Raw genomic sequence first — 8738 nt, 5'->3', positions numbered from 1 at the left:
TCACAACAGGTTTCTTAGCACCTGATTTGGGAAAAGATTTTTCTCAGGCATGTGATAGAGTTCATTCATTCTTCCCTAGATAAAAGGACAAGCAAGAGGGGCATCTTCCTCCCCGTTGTCCTTTGGTGGGAAGTGGCCAAAGTGGAATAGGGTCAGAAGTGAAGGAACTGCCCCTGAAAGTTCCAGGAATTCGAGGTTTCGTATCATGTCTGGCCATTCTTGCAGGCAGTTGCGGATTTGGAATATGCCTAATGGTAGAGCGCTTCTCTCTGGATTTGCTCTCCTGATAGAAGAGGAAGCAGTTGCACTAAACATTTAACACTTTCTTCCGGTTGCGATGGGGAGTCTCCTCCACATTTCGCTGGGCATTGGTCTCAGAGGCCTTGACCTCCCCCTGCCACCTGCCTACCTTGACTTTGCATCCACTTTTGTGGTCTTTCCCTCGCTCTTACTCCTGCTCCAGCACCACGCCTTTTCTAGCGGCTCCCATGGGTTCATCTCTGCTGCAGGCATTGCTCACCCAAGGGGCGGTGCTCCCCATGCAGGTAAGTGGAACTCCACGTTTCCCTCTAGTTTTCTCTTTACATTTTAACATACACTATTACATGTAAATAAATTAATTACATGTTAATTACACTTATAGAAGTTAGGTATATATGGAAGATCATATCTGAGTGTGAATGACATTCTCCAGTGTTTTTATTTATCAGGATTTATTGCAGGGCTCATTAACTTGACCTACCCCGACTTATTTGACACACATTTCCAAGAAAATATCCATCAAACCAAAAAGAAAGAAGGAAGGGAGAGAGGGAGGGAGGGAAGGAGAAGGGAAGAAAGGGAAGGAAAAAGAAATGGATGAAGGGAAGAAGGGAAGGAATTAGGAAGGAGGTAGGAAGGAAGGGAAAGAAAGAAGAAAGTCATTTATTCCTGCAAACCTAAACCTCTTTGTAGTAAGTTCTGGCAGAAAGTGTATTCCTGGAGTTAAACTGCAGGCTTGGAAATGGAATTTCTTAGTCTAATTTCTAAATTAGAAGTGCTTATGCAAATTAAGACTCCATACATTTCTATAAGCATTTGCCGATTCCTTCTGTCCACTGCACCTCTGCTGTAGAGACCCATGTTCCCAAGGGCAGGCCTTCCCAGGGGGGCTCCATCCAGCCACCATTCCACGTCAGGGTATGAGGCCTGTGGCCCTCTCAGCCTGGGGCCATTCTGGCTCCAGAGCTCCCTGGGAGCTTGCCTAGCAAATTCCTCCTGCTGTTCTAGCTTCTGGCAGGCACTGATTTCTGGGGACCTTTTGATAAACTCCTGGCAGGAAACTCAGTCTCTGAGGGTCAGAGTCCACTTCCTGAGGAGCCCAATCTGTGACCCCTCAGAGTGGAGACCACAGAAGCACTTGGCTCTCCAGCATGTGCTGAATGGGGGATGTCGCCTGCAGTGTCCATGGGGAAACCTGGCTGGGAGAATGCCTGCAGGCTCCGTGTGGGGTTGCAAAGGTGTGAGCAAACCTTCTTCAGGGAGGGGATGTTCAATGCGACATTTGAACATTGGGACCTGGAAAACTGATGGGTTGACGGGGTCTCCCCGTGATTGGCAGCCCTCCCAGAATCACAGGGGATAAGCACAGGCTGCCCTAGACAGGAGAGGGGCTCCCTACTGGCAGGGAGGTGCTGTCGGGGCAGCAGGCACATGCAGGGAGCAGAAAAGCAGAGGACTCAAGTATAAATCATGAAACTCCACTACAGAGGTTAGATGCCTGGATGGGCAACTTGGCTGAGTGATGTTGGGCAAGCTATTTAATATCAATATTCTCAGGTTCCTCATCTGTAAAGGGGATTAAATGTTTCCTTCCCTTACAGGGCTGCCCTGGCATTAAATTAAATAATGCCTGCAGAGAGTTTAGCATTGTTCTTAGCAAATCACCAGTACTCAGTAAATAATATTTTTATTAAGAAGGTAAGATTCACAGGACTTAGTGTCTTAACTAGATGCTGAGAGTGAGAAGAGAGAATACTTCTTGGATGATTGCTCAGTTTCTGATGAATATCTGTTCCCCTTTCAAGACCTAATTCCGAAGTTACTTCCTCCTCAAAGGCTTCACCCTCCCAGCTACTGTGAGCATGATGTATTTTTATGACCTGGTAGCTTTTTTCTCATATCCCTATTAGTGGTATTGTGGTAAGAACATGGACACAGAATCAGAAAACATGGATTTCTGGTCTTGACTCCATTACCACTCAGAGGAGCCTCACGGTGGTTGCCATACAAGTGTACATTGCAAAGGATTGTCACGAAAACCTGCATTGTAATTTCATTCCCGAAAGAATTATGGGATTAGAAAAACAATTCTTAGTACAACACAGACTGTGTGCCCAGGAATAACGCACAAGCTTTCACTCACACGATGAACATCCTTATTTAGCTCTGCGTTTAGATGTCTGCGTGATAAAGGTGAGTGATCCAACATTAGATATCATCTGGGCATTAAAATGAATTGTAGGCGGGGACAGTGGCTCGCACCTGTAATCCCAGCACTTAGGGAGGCCAAGACAGGCAGATCGCTTGAGCTCAGGAGTTTGAGACCAGCCTGGGCAACATGGTAAAGACACCATCTATACAAATAATATAAAAATTAGCCAGGCACTGTGGCTTGCACCTGTAGTCCTAGCTATTGAGGCGACTGAGGCAGGAGGATCACTTGAGCTCAGGAGTTTGAGACCATTCTGGGCAATATGGTGAAACCCTGTCTCAACAAAAAACTATGAAGATTAGCTGGGCAGGGTAGCACATGCCTGTGGTCTCAGGCACTCTGGAGGCTGAGGCAGGAGGATTGCTTGAGCTGGGGAGGTCGAGGCTGCAGTGAACTGAGATCACAGTACTGCACTCCAGCGTGGGTGACAAAGACTCTATCTCAAAAAAAAAAAAAAAAAAACTAATTGTAGAAAACTATCTTTCAGACTATATCAAACGCAGTAATTCATAAATTCCATCTTGACTGGAGATTGTGAGGAACTCTTCTCTGATTTGACAATGCAGTTATGAAGGGGAAGACACCATGTAACTGCATGGTAAAAATATTCAAGTTATTATGAATTTGACACAAAATATTGACGTAAATAATATAAACTGTAATATGCCATTATGATGACATTAATGAAAAGTTGGTTGCTGAATGTCATTGAAAGAGCATGTATATCACTAAAATGTTCTTAGTCACTGAAAGTGTGAAAAATCCCATAAACTCATAGGTGGAAAAAGAACTTGAAAAAGGTTTCCAGAAATATGACAATTCTAGCACTTTCATGACATTTTTTCAAAAAGGTCAAGGTTTCATTGATGAAACCCTTAAAAGCTCTCAATAATTAAACATTATTTTTGATTAATCAGAGTAAAATTTTTATCTCTGTAGAAAGATATTTTTAAAATCATTCTATGGAAAGGTAATATCAGAAAGTTTGCTGTTAAAGCAGTGTAGCACAGATGCATCAAAAAGGCATGTCAGGCAGTTACAAATATCTTTGTTTTCTGGATTTTGTGATGTTTGTGGTATTTGTCAGATTTTTAAAATTTGTAATTTGTTGGGATTTGTTCCTCATTCACAGGTAGTTTTATATACTTTTGTATTCACTTTCTAAAAGGAGGCAACTCTAAATTTTATGAACTTCAAGTGCTATAAAACAATTACCACAGTAAATTTTGAAAAATTCACCCCTAAAAGAAGCCTTGTACCCACTGGCAGTAACTCTCAGTGTTCCGCCATCCATCTCAGCTCCCTGTCTGGAAACCACTTCCTATCTTTATGGAGTTGCCTCTTTTGGACGTTTCATGTAAATGGAATTATACACTGTGTGGCCTTTTATGACTGGCGTCTTTCACTTAGCCTAATGTTTTCAAGATTCATCTGTGTTGTAGTGTTTATCAGTATTTAATTTATTTTGGTTTCCTAACAGTAATCCATTGTAGCATTGACCACACTTTATCCATTCGTTGTTGATGGACATTTGAATTGTTTCCACTTTGTTTGCTGTTGTGAATGACACTGCTAAGCACATTCATATACAATATTTTGTGTAGACAGATAATATGTTTTATTTTCTCTTGAGTACACAAAAGTGGAGTTTCTGGGTAATATAATAACTCTTATGTTTAGTATTTTGAAGAACTGCTAAATTGTTTTCCAAAGCGGCCGCACCATTTTATATCCCTGCCAGCAATGCGTGAAGCTTCCAGTTTCGCCACATCTTCACCAGTACTCCTTATCATCTCTCTTTTTCAATATAGACATTCTGGCAGGTGTGACAGTGTATCTTCTTGTGGTTTAGATTTGCATTTGGAGCATGTCTTATGCGCACTTAAAAAATATTAATATATATTCTGTTGTTGTTGGGTAAACTGTTCTATAGATGTTGATATGGTTTGGCTATGTCCCCACCCAAAATCTCTCTTTAATTGTAATCCCCATAATCCCCATGTGTCAAGGGTGGGGCCAGGTGGAGGTAGTTGGTTCATGGGGCTGTTATCATTTCTCCCAAAGTTGGCTTAGCCCATGCCCAGGAATGACCAAGGGCAGTTTGGAGATTGAAGGCAAGATGGAGTTGGTTAGATCAGATCTCTTCCACTGTTATAATTTTCTCACTGTTAAAATTTTTACAAAGGCAGTTTCAAAATCTGAAACTATTATTAAATTATTTATTTGTTCCATTAGTTCTGTCATTTTTTGCTTCTTGTATTTTGGAACTCTGTTGTTAAGTGCATACATATTTGTAATTGCTGTATCTTCCTGATGGATTGGTATTGTAATCACTGTAAAATACACTATTATCATTGTAAAATATTCCTTTTTATCTCTAGCATTTTTTGTCTGATTTAAAGTCTATTTTGTTTGATATTGGCATAGCTATTCTTGCTCTTAATATGGCAATTTGTGTGATAACCTTTTTCTTTTACCCTATTTATGTCTTTGAATCTAAAATTTGTCTCCTGAAGATAGTATAAGGTTGGATAATTTTTAGTTCTTTTGATTATTTAATTCATTCATTTTTCATGTTACTATTGATATGGCTGTATTTGTATCTGTGATTTTAATTTTTGTTTCTATATGTCTCTCATGTCTTTTTGTGGCTTTGTTCCTTCTTTATTGCTTTCTTAGAATTGCGTTGTCAGTATTTTCTGGTTAACTTAATTTCTTAAATTATTTTCACAATATTTTTACTTATTTCCTCAGTGAATGCTTGAGGGCTCACAATCTCGGTTTATCAGAACCTACTTAGGTTTATACTCACTTATGTCCAGTAAGATGTGAACACATGTCTTCCTTGTAGCTCTAGGCCCTCTTCACTTGTTTTTGTGCTATTACTGTGATACTTATTGCCTCTGTATATGTTACAAGCCCAAGAATACCATTATACTTATTTGTGTGATTTTATGTTTTTTAAAGAACTTGAGACTGTAAGCGAGGGAAGTAGGGCATGTAGGAAGGAAGGAAGAGGAAGGAAAAGCATATGAAAGTAGGGCTGCACCTCCTTTAGTGGATGCCCTGAGTTTATTTCCAGGGGGCCTTTGTGAACTCCCACTGACAACTCTTTGGAGGTGAAATCCCCCTTTCCTGCATCATATTAGAACAGTGTATCCAGGAGGCCTTCCCTTGCCTTTCACCAGGCGACCCTATATCAGAGGCAGAACTTCTCAATTGTGAGGATTTCAAAATGGCTCCAAGTACTCCTAGTTCTCATCACAGACTTTATTGGGATAGTCAAATACTGTTCCACTTATTGCAGTTTCTCACAATCTGGGTTTTGTTCAGTTGAAATTAAATAAATTTTATGCACAAACCTTTCATGGCTCTCTGAGCGTGTACAGGAAGATGAGTTCTGAGAATGTATGTTCTGCAGAGCCTCAGAGCAGGAAGTAGAAGTACATTTGTATATTACAAGATGAATATGCTTTTGGAGTTTGGACCCCATTTTCTTTTTTCTTTTTCTTTTCTTTTTTTGAGAGTCTCTCCCTGTATCCCAGGATGGAGTGCAATGGTGCCATCTCTGCTCACTCCAACCCCTGCCTCCAGGTTCAAGCAATTCTCACGCCTCAACTTCCCGAGTACCTGGGATTACAGGTGCATGGCACCACACCTCACTAATTTTTGTATTTTTAGTAGAGACAGAGTTTTGCCATGTTGGTCTTTTTCTACCTTTTAGTACACATATTCCTATAGAGAGATGTGCATAACCCACTGACAACCTAGGAAACTTTTGAAATGTAACCTTTCAAAAATTGAAGCTTGAGTAATTTTCTTTGTTTTGTTGTACTCGGTATCAATGGAGGAGGCATATGCTATACAATGGATAATAATAAGTGAATGTCTGCTGAGCTTCACTGACCCATACATTACCTTAAAATCGAATGATGATTTCTTAAAATCTAGACATTCCCTAGAAATGAGAAAATCCTGACTTTTAAGTGCTAAGTCAAAATAGGTGTTAAAATGAGCCTCTGGAAAAATAATTTGTCAATTTGCACACATATATGCTTTAGGTGCAACAGCAAATAAACACAATAAATGAATGAATGAATGCTCATGGGAAATTAGGAGTGGTCTTGTTTAAAGGGAAGCACTGTTGGAATCATAGGGTTCCACATCCTACTGTGCCCCTCCCTGGCAGCCTGGCTGGCGTCTTGGGCTCCACCTCCTTCTCAGTGTCTCCACCGTGGGCTGTTGGAGCCCCAGGGCTCTTGGTGCTTCAGAGGGCTGTTGACAGGGAGGGAACAGCACTTTTTCCTAAGATTTACAAAGAGCGATTCTCCTTAAACAACTGGTTTAGGGAAATCTACTGCACTAAGTTCTCCCAGCCCCAACTTTTTAGCACTTTAGGAACTGTCCATTTCCACTGAGTGTCTGGCCTCACTTAGGGTTGCAGTGAGCAAGCTGCCTGGATGATGTGATCACCGGGGAAGGAAGGCAGAGCTTTCTAGAGAAGGCCAGTGGGACCTCTGTTACCAACTGGACGTGTTCTGAGACAGCATCAAGTCCTGATGCTAGAGGCAGATGGTTTGGGCCTCCGTTAGAAGATAAGCATCCCTGCTGTTGTCTAGGGAAGCTGTGTTCAAAGTCAATGAAGGTAATGACTGCAATTATTTATTTATTTAGAGACAGTCTCGCTCTGTCGCCAGGCTGGAGTGCAGTGGCGTGATCCTGGCTCACTGTAACCTTCACCTCCTGGGTTCAAGCGATTCTCATGCCTCAGCGTCTCCAGTAGCTGGGATTACAGGCACACGCCACCACACCCAGCTAATTTTTTGTATTTTTAGTAGAGACAGGGTTTCACCATGTTGGCCAGGATGGTCTCGGTCTCCTGACCTCATGTTCTGCCCGCCTCAGCCTCCCAAAGTGCTGGGATTACAGGAGTGAGCCACTGTGCCCAGCCAAATTATTTAATATTTTAAAAGCAACTCCTCTCCTAAAATGCTAAAATTACTTCATGTTTTTCTACTTGTACATAGGTATTTAAATAATATCCTCTACATAAAATAACTACTAGTGGCAACAAGAAAAAATAGGTCATTTATCTAGCTCGCATTTTCAAGTCAAACCACTTGAGTTGTGGGGGTGGTTTATCTCCACCTATTTCCACCTCTTCGAAAAAGAGAAACAAAAAACATTGCCATGGGCTTAGAAAAATATTTGGCAATACATCTCCTAAGAAGCAGTGGAAAGCCTTTTATTTATTTTTATTTCTCTCTCTCTTTTTTTTTTTTGAAATGGAATCTCACTTTTTCACCCAGGCTGGAGTGCACTGGCGTGATCTTGGCTCACTGCAATCTCCACTTCCCGGGTTCAAGTGATTCTCCTACTTCAGCCTCTTGAGTATCTGGGACTACAGGTGCAGGCTACCATGCCTCGCTAATTTTTGTATTTTTAGTAGAGACAGGGTTTCACTGTGTTGGCAAGGCTGGTCTTGAACACCTGACCTCAGGTGGTCCACCTGTGTTGGCCTCCTAAAAGTGCCGGGATTGTAGCCGTGAGCCACTGCCCCCGGCCTACATTTATTTTTCTACTGAGGAAATAAATTGAGGGCTCAGAAGACTTGGAAAAAAATATAGATTTTTAGAGGAAAAATAGCGTTCAAATGAGCAACTTTACAAGAACAACTATTTGGTTGATTCATCGTGGTGAAGAAAGGATGGAGAGGGAGGGTGGCAGAGACCAACAGAATGTGAGAGACAGAATCCAGGGCCAGGAGGAGAAAGTTCAATGAGGAGATGGAGGAGCTGGGGACGAGGAGGAGGGGCGAGAGAGGACATGCTGGACATGGTGTGGTGAGCCCACTGACATCAGTGTTCCCGAGGAGAAAGAAAGTGAACAGTAGCGGGTTTCTGCGCTCATTGCAGTAACTGGGTTTCCTTGGCTGCTCTTATCAGAAGAGGCTATCAACCAATATTGCTGCCATGACATTGATGTGTCACCACCACACACAATACCTTATCACTTCTATCAGTGATTGACTTTACTGTATTTATTAGTCACAGAAGCCTCCCGGGAGGAAATATTCTCAATTGCAGTGGTGTGGAAAAAATAATCTCTTCTTGTAAGGTGCTTGCTTCAGGACTGAATAAAATCCAGCAGACCCTCACCAACCTAGTCTGAGAATACTGGAATACATATGGAATACAGTTGTTCCTGAGCACCCATGGGGCTTGGTACCAGGACCCCTGAGGATACCAAGTCTCTCATATGAAAT

Source organism: Sapajus apella, unplaced genomic scaffold, assembly GCF_009761245.1.
Source record: "Sapajus apella isolate SASKATOON/1434 unplaced genomic scaffold, GSC_monkey_1.0 scaffold82, whole genome shotgun sequence".
In the NCBI taxonomy this organism is placed as follows: domain Eukaryota; kingdom Metazoa; phylum Chordata; class Mammalia; order Primates; family Cebidae; genus Sapajus; species Sapajus apella.
Note: the sequence above shows the minus strand (reverse complement) of the source record.